General features: G+C 41.5%; 1 protein-coding gene across 1 annotated transcript in view; it reads left to right on the top strand.

The window, feature by feature from the left end:
- The window catches only part of CFAP61 (cilia and flagella associated protein 61), a 269,668-nt gene that overhangs the window by 232,186 nt on the left and 19,071 nt on the right, over positions 1-18,411 (top strand). The gene's annotated exons all lie outside the window — the stretch shown is intronic.

The raw sequence follows: 18,411 nt of genomic DNA, 5'->3' as shown, positions 1-18,411 counted from the left end.
GCTAAGACAGATTTGTACCCCAAGTTTGATGTTGCTTTGTCCTTCAATTCACTAGGCTGCCATGCAGCAAGACCAAGGGTATTTTTGCTGCTTCCAACAGCTGCTGGCTGTGCTGTCCAAGGCGTGTGGTACTCCCTGGGCACTCCCATTTAGCCAACTTGGGAATAACCTCCATATCAGCTATTCCTAGTTCAACCCCTGCTTCTGACATTATACCAGCCTCACTTCCTTGTCAGGGCATAAAGGATCTCTCCTGGTTCTCACTCGATGGTGATAACGTGTGGAAAGGAGAGTGCATACCTCAGAAAACACACCCGGCGGTCCTTCAGACCTCCCCTAAGACCCGGTGTGGTCTTAGGCAGGTCACTTCCTTGCTCAAAGCTTCGTTATTCTTATCTGTAAAAGGGGGTTTATAACTGCTTCCTGGCATTGCTGTGAGGACTAAACAAGATGATATACAGGAAATGTTCGGCTTAGAGCCTATCCTGGAGGAACTGTTCCACAAATCGTCGCTGTGCTACACATCTTCTCCAGGAGGGTCGCACTGCCACAGGCCCTGCACATCCCCGAACCCGGCTTTGTGTATGCTCTGCAGTTGTTCCCAGCACCCACTCAGGATAACTTTGCAGAGTGACAGATGGCATAGCCCCAGCATGGCCTCCGCCACTTTCCCCTCTCTAAAGACACTTTTTGTCACCCACCTAGCAAACTCTGAACTATGTTTTGTGACTTATTATTCACTCGAGCTGGTAATTTGGGGAGAAGAGAGCACCAAATGCCACCAACGACCCCCCCGCAGCTGCTAATAGGAACCACCATTTGGATCCCACGGTACTCTCTTGGCCCCAGCGGCTCTGACAGCTGCCTGAGCACTGTCTGTGCGGCCACGATCCGTGCCGAAGGCTCTGAGGGCAGAATAGAGCCCAGCACAGTCACGCTGGGCTCCCGGAGGCTCACAGCATTAATAATCTATAGTTCAATCATTAGGAGCAAATCCAAGTGAAATAGGAAAATATACACCATGCTGGAGGCCACAGGGCTGCTGGGAGGTGGCTTCTCTGCTCTGTGGCAGGCTTAATGATTAGTTCTCAGACACCAGCAGCCCCAGCTGACAAGCGGCGCCTGCAAGCTGTAGGCTTTCTGCACGTGATAATTGAGCAAAGCTAGAACTCGTTCAAGTTATTAACACGGACTTGCTACTCGGAATCTGCTGGGCTTGTCAGGCCCCCGAATCAAACCCTCTCCAAGTGCACCCTGAAGGGTGTCCATCGGTCAGTTATTGCCTTCTGGACAGATCTTCAAGTGGATTTTTCTGGGTTCACGGTCCAAGGCTGCTTGGGTCCTGGCAAGGATTTAATATATGAACTAACTTAGCCCACCCTGATCTCTCCAATTATGTACTGGACTGAAGTGCTAACCTAGGCTTAATTGTAGCAGGTTTGCCCATAGCACACTAAGTAGGAAGATATCTGAAGTAGAGAAACATTTTTACTTTTAAGTTTTGTGTTTTTTTTAAATTAATTTTAAGTTGTTGTTGGATATAAGGTTAAAAAAAGTCTTTGTTAATATTCTTCCTGGTCATAACCATTAATCAGGAATCTCTGTCTACAAGTGACAAAAGCCCGGCTGTCAAACTAACTGAAACTCCAGAAGAGACTGTAACATCTCACAGAACTACACTTCCGGAGTCAGGATTTGAAACACCATCAGAATGTGGCTTCTTGTCCCTGCATGTTGTCTTCCTCCTGAGACTGGCCACCCCTGGGTGGAAGTCGTGGTAAGCCCCAGGCTCATGCATCTCATAGTTTGATATTTAGAGAGCAGAGGGGCCTCTCTTTCCTAGTTCCACTTTGGAAAATTCCTAGGGAAGAATTCAGAATGGTCTGGTTCCTATGATGAGCCCATCCATTCAGACCATCAGCATGGCCATGTCCCAGTCCTAAAGCCCATGTCCTCAGCCTCTCCCAGCCTTAGTAGGTCCTTGAGAGTTTCAGCTCCTCTTCCTGTGCCTAGACTTGGATGAAGCCCTGTGCCACAAGCTGTAGGATCTGGCTTCTCAAGTGACTGCCGAGGAGGCTGCATGATGCAAGGCAGAAGTGCAGGGGCCTAATTCTCTGTGGCTAGGAGGAAGTCAGAAGATAAATTCCCTTTCCCTGCCTCCAAAAGACTGTCCCAAGACCCAGTTTTTTCATGTAACCCTATACGGAGACATCCCGAATGTCTGAGTACGAGCCCCTAGCCTGAAGCAGCGGCAAGTACATAATGCATAATCCTGCATTGCTCCCCGTCTTTCGCCACCTCAGTCTGGCTGCCCTGGGATGGTATCTGCACATAAAATATTAACACTTAATCTTTGCCTCAGCCTCTGATCCCTCAGATGGTAGGGAACACACTAGAATAACAAGAATGGTGAAAATCAGGAACAAACTCTTTTATTATATCAAACATCCTCAAATCCACAGGAAAAAAGAACCCAGGCTGATCTAGAGAGAGCTTCCAATAAATTGTTGTCCCAGAATTAGGATTCCATGAGACTAAATTTAAAAATTAAAAGTAAATTCGATTAGAGGAAGGTTGTCAAAAGGTACAAACTTCCAGGTATAAGATAAATAAGTCCCAGGCATGTGATGTACAGCATGATGACTGCAGCTAACACTGCTGTGTGAAGTGTAGGAGAGCTACTGACAGAGTAGATCCTAGGAATTCTTACGACAGAGAAATTTTTTTCTTTTTTTTAATTGTATTTATATGAGATGTTGGATGTTAATTAAACCTATGTGGTAATCATTTCACAATGTACGTAAATCAAACAATCATACTGTTCACCCTAAACTTATACAGCGATGTATGGTAATTCTTTCTCAATAAAACTGGAAAAAACTTAAATTCATAAAAGTTCTGTGTAAAGACTTGCTATTTAGAATTGTACTGAAAAATAAGTTAGGGGCTTCTGGTTAAGTATGGGGGTTTCTGTCTGAAACCCCCATAAAATGACAGTAAAACGAGACAAAAAAATGTATAAATTTCCCCATAAGAAGACATAAAACTGGAGAGGAGATGACGGTAGATGATGGTAGATGAGAGATGGCAGCGTATTTTGGGAAGCTTGTCCTAACAGAGTAGAGAAACTTGCAATTTAAGGGCCTATGGAGAGAACAGCAGGAGATACGAATGATGACGGAAGTCTGGGACGAGGCACAGGGCTGTAAACAGAGACTCATTAAAAGTAAATAAGGTGTCCCCTCCCCGAGCTTCTCTCCTTCCTGCAATAGCCAAGCAACTCCTCCTCCTCTCACCTTCTCCTAGGACACTGGAGGTTTGTTTTCTGGAGAATGTGAACTGAACAGACTCCAAATGTGGGGACACCAGATCCAGAAGGAAAAAAGTGTGAGGTGTGAGGCTAAAAGGAGAAGGAACTAGGTGCAAGTCCGAATACTGACCGGTCGAGTTCCAAGTCCCCTTCTCCTGCCTTGCCCCAGTACGGCAGTTTCCAGGAGTAGAGGCATTGAAAGATAAAGTCAAGGAAATTTCATGAATAAGAGAAGAAGAAGCTCTATCTGACTAATAGGAATTCCAGAAAGAGAGAGTGGAGGAAATGGAATGGAAGGGTCTTCCAAAGGCATAACAGAAGAAAAAAATCTCAGAACTGAAAGACATCAATCTCTAGACTGAAAAATCCATAATAAATGACAAACAGCCCAAGGCTCTCGATCATGAAATTCCAGAACACCAGAGATAATGAGAAGCTCCTAAAAGCTTCCAGTGAGTAAAGCATGTCATTTTAAAAAGAGCTAGAATCAAAATAGCATCGGGTTTTTCAATGGCAACCTCAAAACCTAAGCGATAATGGGGCAATGCCTTCAAACTTATGAAAGGAAATAATTTCAAACAATAATTTTATGATCATCCATCAATTAAGTACCAAAGGAATAGAATTATTGCTGCTCATAAATGATATGATTAGAATATCACCATTTTTGCAACCCTTAGTGAATGAAAAGGCAGAGGTATTGAGTGAGCATCACTGGTTGCTGACACAGAAAAGGAAAATTATATGCTCCTTGATGGGAAAACACACCAACTTGAAAAAAAAACAAAACCTGAATCTGACCAGGACCTTAGATCCACCACCAACTTATAGGAAATAGAGAAATCAGAGGAACATGTTAAATAATACCATGGAGCTTTAGTCCACAAAATTCAGAGTGTGGGAAACTCTACGGGACAAATAGCCTGATTTCTTGGACAAATAAATTGCAAGAAATAACAGAGATGGAGGAGGAGCCTATGGATTAAAGCAGATTTTAAAAACATATCAACCTTTTGGATCCTAATTCAAATAAGCTATAAAAAAATTACTCCATTTATGACATTACTGAAAATTTGAACACAGGATATTTGATATATTAAAGAATTATTATTAATGGTTTTTAATTTATTTAAATTAGTTTCAAGTATACAGTACATTGGTTAGACATCTACATAGTTCATAAAACGATCTCCCCAATTGCTCCCTCCCCCCTGGCCCTCTACCTAGCCGTCATATTAATGCTAACTGCATTCCCTCTGTCGTGCTCCCCGTCCCCGTGACCAACTATCAACTACTACTTTGTACTTCTTTAACCCTTCACTCCATCCTCCCAGCCTCCCAATCCCTTTCCCCTCTGTCTGTCACCAAATTGTCCACTATGTTTGTGAGTCTGTTTTTGATTAGTTTGTCCTTTTTGTTCCTTAGATTCCACATATAAATGAAATCATGTGTTATTTATCTTTCTCTGTCTGACTTATTTCACTCAGCATAATAACCTCTAGGTCTATCCATGTCATTACCAATGGTAGGATTTCATTTTTTTAATGGCTGAGTAATATTCCACTGTATATATGAACCATAATGTCTTTATCCAATCATCTGTTGATGGGCATTTAAGTTGCTTTCATATCTTGGCTATTGTAAATTGTGCTGCCATGAATATTGGAATGCATAGATCTTTATGAATTATTGTTTTGGTTTTCTTTGGATAAATACCCAGAAGTGCAATTGCTGGGTCAAAAGGTAGATCCACTTTTAATTTTTTGAGAAACCTCCCGACCGTTTTCCATAGCAGCTGTACCAATTTGCAATCTCACCAACAATGTAGGAGGGTTCCCTTTTCTCCGCATCCTCGCCAACGCATGTTTTTTGATATACTGATAATAGCCATTCTGACAGGTGTGAAGTGATATCTCATTGTAGTTTTAATTTGCATTTCCCTGATAATTAGTGACCTTGCGCATCTTTTCATATGTCTATTAGCCATCTGTATTTACTCTTTGGAGAAGTATCTGTTTAGGTCTTCTGCCCATTTTTTAATTGGATTGTTTGTTTTTTCTTTGTTGAGAATTAATGTTTTAAATGTGAAGTCAGTATTGCAGTTATATATATATTTAAAAACAGAACCCTTATTTTTTAGAGATACATATTGAAATATCTGGGATTTGCTTCAAAATAACCCAGAAGGAAGAAAGTAGATGGAGCTGGAGATAACACAAGATTAGCCATCAGTTGATAACTATTGGAACTGGGTAATGGATAATGGGAGTTCATTATACCAGCCTTCTAATTTAAATATTTTCAGTTTTATATATTTATTTTTAAACAAACTATTTAGACTAAAAAAAAAAGTTAACCCATTTCTCTCCCCCTCCCCCCTACCCCCATCTCCGATAGCCACCAATCTGTTCTGTGTATCTATGAGCTTGTTATTTTTTTTTAAACTTTACATATGAGATCATAGAGTATTTACATTTCTCTAATTTGTTTCATTTCACTTAGCATAATGCCCTCAAGCATATTTTAAAAATCTTTTTAAAACATTCTGTGAATATTTTTAAAACATATTTTAAAATTCTGCATAATAAAGAGTTATTTTTAAGAAATAACCAAAGTTTTAAACTAAGAAGGATTAAAGTAAACACTGGATATGATATCACTAAAAGCATGAACAGGACAAACGAACAGGACAAACAGAGACTTAGGGACATGAACAATGGACTAGTGGTTACCAGAGGGTAGCGGGTGGGGAAGGAGGGGAGAGGTAGACGGGGAAAAGGGGGTCAAATATAGGGGGAATAGGGGGAGGGTGAAGTGGGTAAAGGGGATCAAATATATGGTAGCTGAAGGAAACTGGACTTTGAGTGTTAATCACATAATAGAATATATAGATGTCAAACTACAATGTATGCTTGAAAATTATATAATTGTATTAACCAATGTTACCCCAATAAACTTAATAAAAAATAATAATAAAGTAAACACTGGAGGGCTTGAACACTGAAGAATAGTGTGAGTAAGTCCCCGTAGATCCAGAGGACAACCAGGTCAGGCCAGACAGGAGGACAGAAGGCAATAAGAGGAAGAGAGTTGGGAGAAAAAGTAATTATTTTGATTATTTGATGTGTTCATGTGGAAAATAATATTAGGGGGTATTTTTACAGAATTGCTGGAACATTTTGAAAAAAATGTTGTAACTAGGTACATTGAAAACTAAGGAGGAAAAACAGGGCTGTTGCTATTTCCAAGAACAGCAAAAAGTTATACAAGAAAGACATGTGGTTAATATTTGTAATGTTAAAATAATATGAACACAGATATTAATTTAACCAAAAATTGCAATGGAAACTATTTGGGAAGTTCAGGATAGGGAGAAGTAGGGGTTTGTGTCTAAAAAGATAAACCTTCATTTTCTATAACAAGAAGTCAATAGGTATCTTGAAATTAATAAATAAGAATTTATATCATATAGATCAGCAATCACATTTATGTCAGTAATCACTTGAAAAATCAGCTGATCATCTCTGAATTATTTAGGACTCATTGGTTGCAAGCAGAAGAAACCAGCCAAGATAGATTTAATCCAAAAAGGAGAATTCATTTTAAGGATTCATGGTTGTATCTCAAAGGGCAGATACAGCTGGGTGTCCAGATACAGCTGGGCCTTGGGAAGGAACCAGAGTCAGGAAGGACGAGGCAGCTAGAAACCAAGCAGTAGCTTCTTCTTTCTCTCTGCATACTGGCTTTCTCGGCTTGCCCCTCAACTTCCATGTTTACATGTTATAAATCCCAAAATCCACAGAAATTTACCAGATGCAACTCCAGATTTCCTGGAGAGTGACTGATTGGCATGGCTTGGTATGGCAATTTCACACTATGACTGCAAATTATTTGGCACTCCTGCCACAGAGAGGGTGAGGTCTATGTTCCTGTCCCTTGAATCTGGGCAAGCTTGTAATGGCTTTGGACCAACAGAATATGGCAGGAGTGAGGCCATCTGATTTCTGAGGCTGAGTTACAGAAGGTCACACAGTTTCCAGCTTTTTTGTGGAACATTCACTCTTAGAGTCCTGATCTGTTGTACAAGAAGTCCAACCATCCTGAGGCTGCCGGTCTGTGAGGAAGCCTAAGCTATGGAGAAAGACCATGTAGACAGTCTAGCAAAAGTTCCATCTGAGCCAAGCCTTTAAGTCATCCTAGCCCAGGTGCCAGACATGTGAGCAAAAAAAAGCCTTCAGATGATTCCAGGCCCAGTCATCTGAGTGGCCAACCAACCATTCATCTTCCCACCTGCAGACACGGAGCAGAGCCAAGCCATTGTGACCACAGTAAAATGGCTGTTGCTCTGTGCCGCTAAGTTTGTGGATGGTTGTTGCACATCAATATGTAACTGAAATGATCAGGTCCGATGACTGTTCTTGTTTCATGGAATCATGGTCACAGCATGACTGCTGGGGACCTACCCAGCAAGGAGGTAGGGATGGCAAGGAGTGGAGCAGATTCCAGCAAACTATGGCTTGACAAACAACCCTCCAGGTGTCCACTACATTTTCTGCCCTGGTTTCACAGAAGCCTGCTGCCTACCTAAGCAGAGGGAAGAACTGAGACCTCTTGACCTCTCATATTTAAGCCCACTTCTCAGTTTTTGCTCTCCCACATAGTAAGCCAATGAAAAGGAGGGAAGAGTGAAGAGGTGTATTTGCTTTGGTAAAAGGTATCATTAATTCTCTTCTCTCCCACCACCACAGTGGTCTTCCAGCAGAAACAATTGCCAAGCAATGGGAAATATCCTCAGAGCTCTGGCATTTTCCCTCTGTGGCCTCTCGAGTACAGAAGAGATCATTAGAGTGTCCTCGTGTTGCCTAGCAACCTATGAATGCTGTTTGCTATCATGTCATTAATATGATATGAAAGTGTTTTATAGAAGACATTCATCTTGCATTAATGAAAATCAAATTTGCTAATATGACACAAAACCTGTTCTTCCTTGTGACTTTCTATACTTAAGTAGCTTATTTATTGAATTAGATTGTGAGTGGTTTTCAGCCTTGAGACTGTTAAAGTATCATAATAATGACTTTGTTTTCGATATCAGATAGCCGTTAATAACGTGATTACACAGCTATAACCAGTGTTCACCACCCCAGACAAAGCTCCCTCCCCTCAGGTCCAGCCGCAATGCCGGTTAACTATGTGCCACCCAACTTCTTATCACTGAAACCTCAACTAGGAGAGGATTCTGGTTTGAACTGGTATACTTTCCAGATTATCCACATCTCTCTTTAGAGCTCAGAGACAGAGAACTACAGAAACGCCTGTCACCTAAAGAAGGCTCTGGTAAATAAATGGATCTCATATCATCGTAAGTGTAAAAGGAACTAACAAGAGTTATTGTTATCTTCTTCTTTCGAATAGAAGGGGAGGAAGCAGTAACAAAAATCCCAGGTTACTAAAGAGGCACTAAAAAGAGGACAAGAAATACAGACTGTCCCCTACTTTAAAACACAATTTATTCCTGAAAACAAGTGTGGAATTCAAATGTACAAAACCAAATAATACTTCCGGTTCTAGATGGTGACTTAGGAAGATTCTAAATTTACCTACTCCCATGGACACACTGACTCTACAGCTACACATGGAACAGTTTCCTCTTAAAAACCTAAAGGCTGCTGAATGACAACTACACATCTGACAAATGAGGAAAAAAAAAATTGCATCTATGTAGGTAGGAGAGGCTGAAACACAGTCTTGCCATAAACCTCATCACTGGCATGGCACCCTACAACCAGGGGGAACTCAAAACCCGGAGCTTCTCCCTGAAGAGTGAAGGATTCAAACCCCACATCGGGCCTCATAACTTTTAAGACATGTACTTGCAAGATTAGCCTTCAAAACATCTAACTTTGAAAGCCAGCGTGGCTCACTTCCTGAGACCCACAAGACTCTATTGATCTGAGAAATCACTCTCAAAGGGCCCATGCCCTCAGACTTGCCCACCCCAGGGCCCAGCTCAGAGGTAGCCAATGGCACCCAGACTTAAAGGAGGCTCACCTGCTTATAGTAATGTGTCGGCCTGAGGGGCAGGCATCTACTTTAACACACATATCTAAGAGCCTACTGGAACACTCTCCAGAGATGGAGACTGGCAGGTACACTCTTCAAGCTCTCCCTTTGCCACCTTCCAGAGCATACTAGTATCTCCTGGAAGGGAGTTTTTATGTGTCTAGTGCCCTGATTTTTGTGGCTACCACCTAGATAGTGCCTCTTGATCACCTGGCTCTGGAGGCCAGGGCAGCTTGCATGCCTGGTCCCTTGAGACGGTAATCATCGGTGTCACCCAGAGAGGAGCTTATACTCCTGTCTGGTGTCCTAATTTTTGTGACTGCTGCCAAGGGACACCTCTACATGGTTTTGGTGGCCAGTGGGGCTTATACTCTTTGTGACTGCTGCCAAGGGAAACCTCTACATGGTTTTGGTGGCCAGTGGGGCTTATACTCTTTCATTCAATAGATTAGATGATAGATAGATATAGATAGATAGATAGATAGATAGATAGATAGATAGATAGATAGATAGATAGATATACACACACACACCTCATAGATACAGAGATCAGATTGGTGGTTGCCAGAGGTGGAGGGAGGGGGTGAGAGAAATGGGTGAATAGAAAGAAAAGAGTTTAGGGGTATCGATGGCTAAAATATGAAAGACAAGTTGTGTTATAGTCAAATACACAGAACCAATATCCCTAAGTCAGGAGCTGCTTCCAAAGGCATCCAGAAAGAAACCTTTCAACACATAAACTGCAAAGCTATATTTCTCTAGATATAATTTTTTACAAATTATAAAATATAAGATTTTATCATTTCTATTTACAAAAGTAATTTATAATCATTGCATGACCCAGAGAGGGTAGGGGTATAAAACAGAATTGCAAAGAAGAAACCAATAGTTAGCCATAAGTAATTACCCAGATACAATCATTACAAAATTTTTGGTGTGTGTTCCTCCAATATTTTTTTCTCTGAATATATAAATATTTACATATTTAATAATATTTTTACATGCTGAGCCCATAGCTCTCTATTTTGGCTTATTAGGAGGTTCTGAACACTTTTTCATTTCTTGAGATAGTAAACGACAAGATCTTTTAATGACTGAAGAGGGTTCTACTATACCAGTGTCCCTTACTTAATCAAGTTGCTTCTGACTTCCTGTTCTGATAATTAACACTGTAATAAACATCTTCAATGGTCCATCTTTTTTTGGCATATTCCTGATTATTTTCATTACAGTTTTTTGAGTGTTATTAATTCTTATTCATTCAGTGTGTATTTATTGAACATCAGTGTTCTGGATACGTGGGACACAGTCACCAAGAAGAAAGATAGGCTTCCTTCTTTCACAAAACTTAGAATTAAATAGTAAAGAAAGAAAATTTTAAATGCCAGTTTAAAAAAATTCTACCATCCCAAATGAGTGTTTCTCTGTCCTTTCACTCTCCCCAGCACATTCTAGATATGTGAATGTGTTTCTCAAATACACCGTACATATTTTTCTTCATTTTTCTTTTTTGCTTAATACATATTGAAGATTTTTCTGTGTCCGTATACATAGATCTCATTCTTTTTAATGGCTTCTTTCTGTTTCATAGAATGGTTAAATCCCAGTTAACTATTTTCCTTAATGAACATTTAGGTTATTTCCAGTATTTTCCTATTATCATAAATAATGTTTTTATTGAATGTATTTATTCGTGTGCGTCAGTGGAATTTCTGGATCAATGGGTGTGTACATTTACATTTTGATCAAGACAGCCTAAATTATCCTTTAAAATTGTGGGGGAGGGGAGAATTGAAGGAAGGTGGTCAAAGGTACAAAATTCCAGATATTAGATAAATAAGTCCCAGGGATGTGATGTGCAACATGATGACTGCAGCTAACACTGCTGTGTGATGTACGGGAAAGTTGTTAACAGAGTAAATCATAAGAGTTCTCATCACAAGGAGAAAATTTTTTTTCCTTTTCTTTCTTTTCTTTGTATTGTATCTGTATGAGATGATGGATGTTAGCTAAACCTATTGTGATAATCATTTCACTATATATGTAAATTAAACATCAGGCTGTACACCTTAAACTTTTACAGTGATGTATGTCAATCATTTCTCAATTAACATAAAAAGAAAATGTGATAAAGCAGGACAGGGCAGGAGTCGGGATGGGTGGGGCAGACGCTCTGAGGAAGAAATATCCGAGCCAAATCCTGGATGATAAGACACAGCCAGGCATGCCAAATCTGGGAGGAAAGGCGTCCAGCCAGAGGGACCAGCAGGTGCAGAGATCTCAAAGTGGGAGAAATCTTGGTTTGTCTGAGGAACAAGAGGAAGCCAGTGTGGCTGTAGCAGAATGAATAAAGGTCAGAGGAATCGCATCATTTAGATCTTTATAGGTGGAGGTTTGGGCTTTAGATACTTGTTTTCACATGTCAAGGGCAGTAACATACCAATTTATGTTTTAAGTTCACTGCAGCTTCCATGGAGAATGGACTGTAGTAGCTCTTAGGGAGCTATTGCCATTATCCCTAGTGAGATGGTGATTTGGACTACATGGATACAGGTTGAAGTGGTCAGATTTGAGAGGTATTTTAGCAGCAAAGTGTGCAAGACTTGCTATATGCTCTGGCAAAATATCCAACTGCTCACTTGACTCTCAAACTTAACTTGGCCAAACAGAACTATGATTCCACCTCAGTAGTGAGCACTGAGTGCCCCACCTCACTCCCTTAACCAATTCAGCACCACCATCCCCCGGGTGTGTCAATGTTGTCTTATAACTCACAGCTGCCCCCTTGAGGTAAAGAGCAAGGAGCCATCTTGCCCAGAAGGTTACACTTTATCTGTTCCCAAGATACCCACAGCAATGACGGACATTGCTATGGAAGGCCCTGTGCCTCAAGGTGCACACAACTCTGTGGTGCGACTCCCACTCCAGAGCTCCCCCTGGCCCCAGGCTGAAACCAGGCTCCAGTTCAAACCTGTTCTTGCTCAGCTCCTTCCCTTGCTCGCCCCTCCCCTCCCCCACCGGCTTCCCTCACCTCCCTTCTCCTGAGAGCCCTCCTCAATAGAGCACTTGTACAGGGAAACATCCAGAGCCTCCTCTGGTCCAGGCTTCCGGTCCCCCTGTCCTTCCATGAGCACCGAGGGACAGGTGTCTTCAGAGCAGAGAAAAGGGCCAATACTTCGATATCCAGCAGAAGATGCAGCTCAGAAAGTAGAACACGATGTGGGGTTTCTGGAAGCTAAGAGTAGAAAGCACTTCCAGGGTGAAGCAGTAGTCAGCTGTGTCAGATTCCACAGAGGGGCTGAGTCAGTTGAGGACAGAGAATTGGTTACAGCTTTTGGCTTTGATCAGAGCTGCTTCAGAGGAGGTGGGGGCTGGAAATAGTTCAAGAAGAGAACATAACCCGAGGATCTGGAAATGCAGCAGAGAGGTAAATTTTGAGGAGTGTTCTGTGAAGTGGAATAGAAAACTGAAAAATACTTTGGAGGGAGGAATTGGAGTCGAGAGCGTTTGTCAAAGAGGAGAGAAGGCAAGTCTTCGTAAGCAAATAAATGATGCAGAAGAGAGAGGGATAATGGCAGAGCAGGGACAACTTTTCTATCATAACAGCCATAGAGGCAGAGTCACGGGAGAGAATCAGGCACTTTGGGATATTGAGGGGCGAAAGATATGGCAGTTCGACTGTTTCTGTTTCATTAATAAAGCATGAGGCAGGGTCATCTGCTGAGAGGAGAGAAAAGCAGAAAGGTATTGAATGCTTGAGGAGAGAGAAAAAGTCACCTCAGAGAACAAAAAAAGTGATTCACCAGGGAAATGTTTGGGATCGGCAGGCAGTGTTGCGCGCACATTAGAGACCTGCGAGGATAAATGTGAAATGAGGCCAGGCAGCGTGGTTGTGTGATTTCCTTTCCATCCATATTCAGCATCTTGGGTGCAGGGGCGGGGAGTAAGCAGAAAGTGGGTTAAACGGAGGGAGCTAGGGTGTTTGCAAGGGAGGGATCCTAGAGCTTCCTCTCTAAGGAGCAGCTGGTGGTGTTGGCCACGGTCTAATCCTTTCTCATCTCGGTCACCTGCTTTTACAGTATCAAAATTAGTCAGGCACCAGATTACCCCTGCTGCCTAAGAACAGATCTGCCGTCCTTCACCTTAACACTCTTTAGAACCACACTGCCCAAGCCCAGGCCCTGTAATTAGCCTCTCTCAGCTCCCTCTTATCAAGGCACCCCTCAGGGCATCGCTACCCTGCTGCAGCAACTACCTGAACCTGACTTTGCTTTGCCCCCGAGGCTCCTGGGGGTCTTTGGCGGATGGAAATCAACAAATTATTTCCCGCTCTCCTGTATTCCTGGTCACTTCTGATGATGCTTTGCTCCAGCTCCTCGCTCTGCTCCTTGATCCCACCAGCCCCCAAGAAATAATGCTGTTTCTCAAGTTTTGTTTTCAATCCTCTTGTCATGTCTGTTTTGGGCCACCCCTTCTCTCTTGAGGCCCTGTGTTCAGCAAGTTCCTTTGCTTCTGGCCTCATCCCATTCTAGTCTAGGTGTTCTAAAGCATAAATATTGTGACCGCATCACTCAGTTGTTTAAAACCTTTCCATGGCTCTTTATCACTTAAGAGATAAAGTCCAGGAATCACAGACAAGCACTAGAATCTAACCCCAACTACCACCTCTCACATCGTATCCAACTGGATGCCAGAGCCACAAACCATTTGTTGTCCCCAGAATTCCCTGTACAGCTTGTGCCTCCACATTTCTCCATGCTGTTCCTTCTGTCTGGAATACCCTTGGCAAACATCATCTCCTTCTTGATGCTTAAAGAAATCCTCCTCTATGTTTCTATAATCAGCTCCCTGCGGGTTATTGCTGGAACTTGTCCATGCTTGATTACGGCACTCATTGCCCAGAATTATAATTATTTCTTTATGTCAACTGTCTCTTCTTATTAGAGAGCCTATGGGTGTAGGACCCATGGTTTATTTGTCTTTGTATTTGGAATATTTCTCATGGTAGACATTCAGCAAATACATTTCGCTAATTGTCCCACTAATGCCCCATCCTCTGGTCCAAGATCCATCCAAGATCCCACATTGCAATGAGTTGTCGTGTCTCCTTAACCATCTCCAATCTGGGACGGTTCCTCAGCCTTCTACTTTCATGAGCTTTCACTTGTGAAGAATACAGGCCAGTTATTTTATAGAATGTCTAACAGTTTGGGTTTGTCTGATGTTTCCTCATTATTCATTTCAGGTTATGCTTTCTTGGCAGGAACCACAGAACCAGTCACTTGGTTAGAGTAGAGGCTGCAGGTTTCTCTGATGGAAATGTAGTATTTTTACCTTCATAATAATTTAGTGACACTTCGAGACTATTTAAATATCCTATTTTTTATCATTCTTTTTTCCACTAATTTTAGCATTTATAAACAATTCTTGCCTGAAACAATTATTACTGTGTTGTTTGCCAAAGGTGATTTTCTAACTCCATCATTCATTCTACATTTATTACTTAACTTTCTACTATAAGGAAGAGTTGTCCTCTATTCTCTGTTTATTTGTTTATTCATTTATCTGTATCAATGTGGAGTTATGGATTCCTGTACTATTCTGTGCCTTATAATCTATTACCCTTATCATTGTGTTTGGGAAGTAAGAACTAGGAATATGTTAGTTGAATTTTAATACTTGATTTTTAAAAACTACAAACCTGAAAACATAAGAGTGACAAAGAAAGTGAAGGAACAGTTTGTAGTTTGTTGTTATATCTGTAAAAATACACATTAATTAGAAAAACTTACTATAAAAGGGAATTATTTCAAACATGTATTATTGTAAACATATATTAAACATGCTGTATATATTCTGTACTAGTGAATGATATAAGCACCTTTTTAAAATTTAAAAAGCAATTAATTTAGCCAAAGGAACAATGAAGCAACAACATATCTTGCTTTCTGAGGTTTGCTAGTTTTTGTGGCCTCAGTCTCACAAAAGGTGATTCTACCTGGTTCCTTTGTCCCCCAACTTGTGGGGGTTTATATGTGCATATGTACACTTTTTTTTCCTTTTCCTTCAGAAAATAGATAGGAAATGGCCATGGCTGTGAGCGTGGCTGAGTGGCTGAGTGGCCTAATGCTAGCCTGTGCTCTCCACAGCCTAATTAAAGGAAAATGGTTGTGCTTTCTATGAAGAGAGACGCAGAATAAGAGGAGAGGGACACAGGAAGGGAAGCTGAAGCACTAAGAGCTTTCCTTTCTCTACAGAATTAAATGCTAACCCGCCTCATACTCTTAGTCCTGAATTTATGTAACAAATCAATGTAAATAGCTGGACAACTTCCAGGGCTCTAGATTTATCGTACAAATTCAATTAATGCAGCTCCTAATAAAACAGCAATGTGCAAGGAAATACCGCAGATGGAATAAAAGGGCAGAAACGTGGAGCAAGAGAGCAGAGACCCGTCTGCCGTGCTCCCACACCAGGTCCAGGCACGGACCCCAGTCCCCACTGGGCGGACAGCGTCCATGCCTGTGCCTTAATTGGTAAACTTAAATAGAAACAAAATTAAGTATGTAAAAATTATGCTGTTTCTGCAAGAAGATTGGTGTGCACAAGCTCTGGCAAGTCAAGTAGAAAGTCTACAGGTCAGAAGAAAATCCAGGCCAGCCGGGCCTCGGGACGCCCGCACCTTAGCCCCAGCAGGTTTTCCCTACCGTTCTCTCAGTGCGTGCCATGCACAAGTGGGTTTGACTTAATTGGCTCCTGTCTCAAATTAAGCAGGCAAAAAGAACTCCGTTTGATCATTTTAATCTTCATTAATTCAGACAAAAAAAAGACACCTCCGTTTATTCCTATATAATGTTTATTGATTTCCATAGAACTTTAATACACGACAGAACTTCATGAAGGCTTGTTATGCTGTCCCTCTTACCTTTATTGCAGCTAAGTTAATTTATGCAGACACCCCTGAATGTGGGAAAAGCAGTTCCTGAGGACAAACATTGCAGTTGTACCAAAGAAAGTCTTTATCTCAGTTAAACAGCAAACAAAGTGTGTTTATTTTAATAATTGATTTAGTCCCTGATTCACACCAGAAAGGATCTGAGGCAGCTTACACAAATACATAAATAGGATAATTAAGAACAACAACAATAATAATAGTAACACAATACACATGGAGAGCTTCCTCTGTGCCTGGCATTAAGGCAAACCTTGTTCCTACAGTGTCTCCTCAAACTCTGATAGTAAGGTAACTCTTTGAGGTAAGGACCATCATTATCCTTACTTTACAGCTATGAAGGATGAGGCAGGGAGAGGTTAAAGCTAACTAGCTCAAGATTAGATAAGCTAACAAGTGGCAGAGCTGGGAGAAAAAGAGCCATCAGTAAATGGAGAATAAGGGCAGGACAACAACATGAAGCTGAGCCAAGGTGGGGAGACCATGTATTCCAGCACAAGCCTTTAGTAAATTCACACAGTTGGCTCTGAGTTCCTTCGAGGTCAAAGCAAGTAGAGTAATATTATCAGTGGCCAAATTCATAAGTTTCATAAGATAAATGTATTCTATTTTCTAAGGCGAAGCACAGTTTTTCCTAGGCTAAGTATCTGGGATTCAGAAAAACAAATGAACAACAGACAGATCTTTCAGATGATCCTCTTAAGGACAGTGTTTCTGAAAGCCAAGACTCAAGTGGCAGTGGTGGCACACAGTCTATGCTCCGTCCCCAGCACCGTCTAGGTGCCGACACTGATTCAGGACAACTGTGCTCTGAGATTCTGACTTCTTACAGACTCAAGGAGCCTGAGAACAACTCATGCATGAGAGCGAGCACGGCCTTCCCACCTCAGAGTGGGGGGACCAGGGCCTGTGGGCTGGTTAGGATCTTCCACTGGAGACAGTTTTGGGTATGTCCAGCCCATAGACGAACAGGCCAGTTCCAGTGGCCTCCAGCAGACAATAGCCTCTATTCTCTGAGCAGAGAAAGCTGTTCAAGGCTATGTCTCCCAGCACCTCTGAGACCAGACAGGGCACCCGGTGCTCATTGAGACACCAGGCATTCAGCAGTATTAGCTTCTGGGTTCCTGGGTACACCAGGGTGACTGGACAGATGCCACCTCTCTAGATCCATGATAAGGGGACCAGCAGTAAGGGAGAGGCTGTTTACAAGCCACTCAGAAGACTGTGACTTCTATCAAAGATTAGCATTTTAGTTTTAATGCCGTGCGTAATAAGCCATCTTTGCTCAGAGCATTAAACATCCATTGTCTGTTGAGGCCAATTCTAGATTTTGACAACAAAACCATAGCTGAATTATATCCAGAGGAAACTTGTTTTTCTGTGTTATCTAGATCTTTAGCAGGTGACAATGAAAACTGTTTTCTCAAATAACTAGTTAGATTTGCTTTCAAAATCATTAATCTTAGTAACCTTAGGTCTACCTGCTCCCAAACAATAAATTGACTAGATAGAGATGCTTGCAAATTCAAGTTGGATAGGAAATATTCACAATCAAACTTCCATTTCAGTCTCCAGGGTTGTTTTGTTACAGTGTGTCACAGGGCTGCATCTGCTCATGTAACATGTGGCATCCCTGAGTAAACTCCACTGCCCCAGAAACGTGTAATTTAATTTCCAAACAAACCTAGGGTTAACTGGAAATACTTATTTGTTCTTATTCTTATTTTTGAAAACTGTACTGAAATGCATGAATCTACTTTTTCCATAGGCAGAATAAAATGACCAGAATGCATTACAGTGTCAGCACAAATTGCTCCCTGTTCTCATCTGTATTTAAGCCAACTCAGGCCATTGTAGGCCTCCGAGGACACTGGGACTTTGAGGTGGCTGACACATATGGAAAATATTTTGCATGAATTCCTCCCCCTGCCCCGCCCCCCAGAATATTTAATTTGAGTACAGGTTTGAATCTAGAGTAATAGATACGAAGTTCTGAGGATTTCAACTAAATACATTCTCTCAATTTTTGTAAATTTAACTTTAAGAAAAGATTTTTGTAAAAAGTAGATGCTGTGCTATGGAGTCT

This window comes from Pteropus medius, unplaced genomic scaffold (genome assembly GCF_902729225.1).
Source record: "Pteropus medius unplaced genomic scaffold, Ma_sr-lr_union100, whole genome shotgun sequence".
Taxonomy (NCBI): Eukaryota; Metazoa; Chordata; class Mammalia; order Chiroptera; family Pteropodidae; genus Pteropus; species Pteropus medius.
This window is presented reverse-complemented; position numbering and strand designations above follow the sequence as displayed.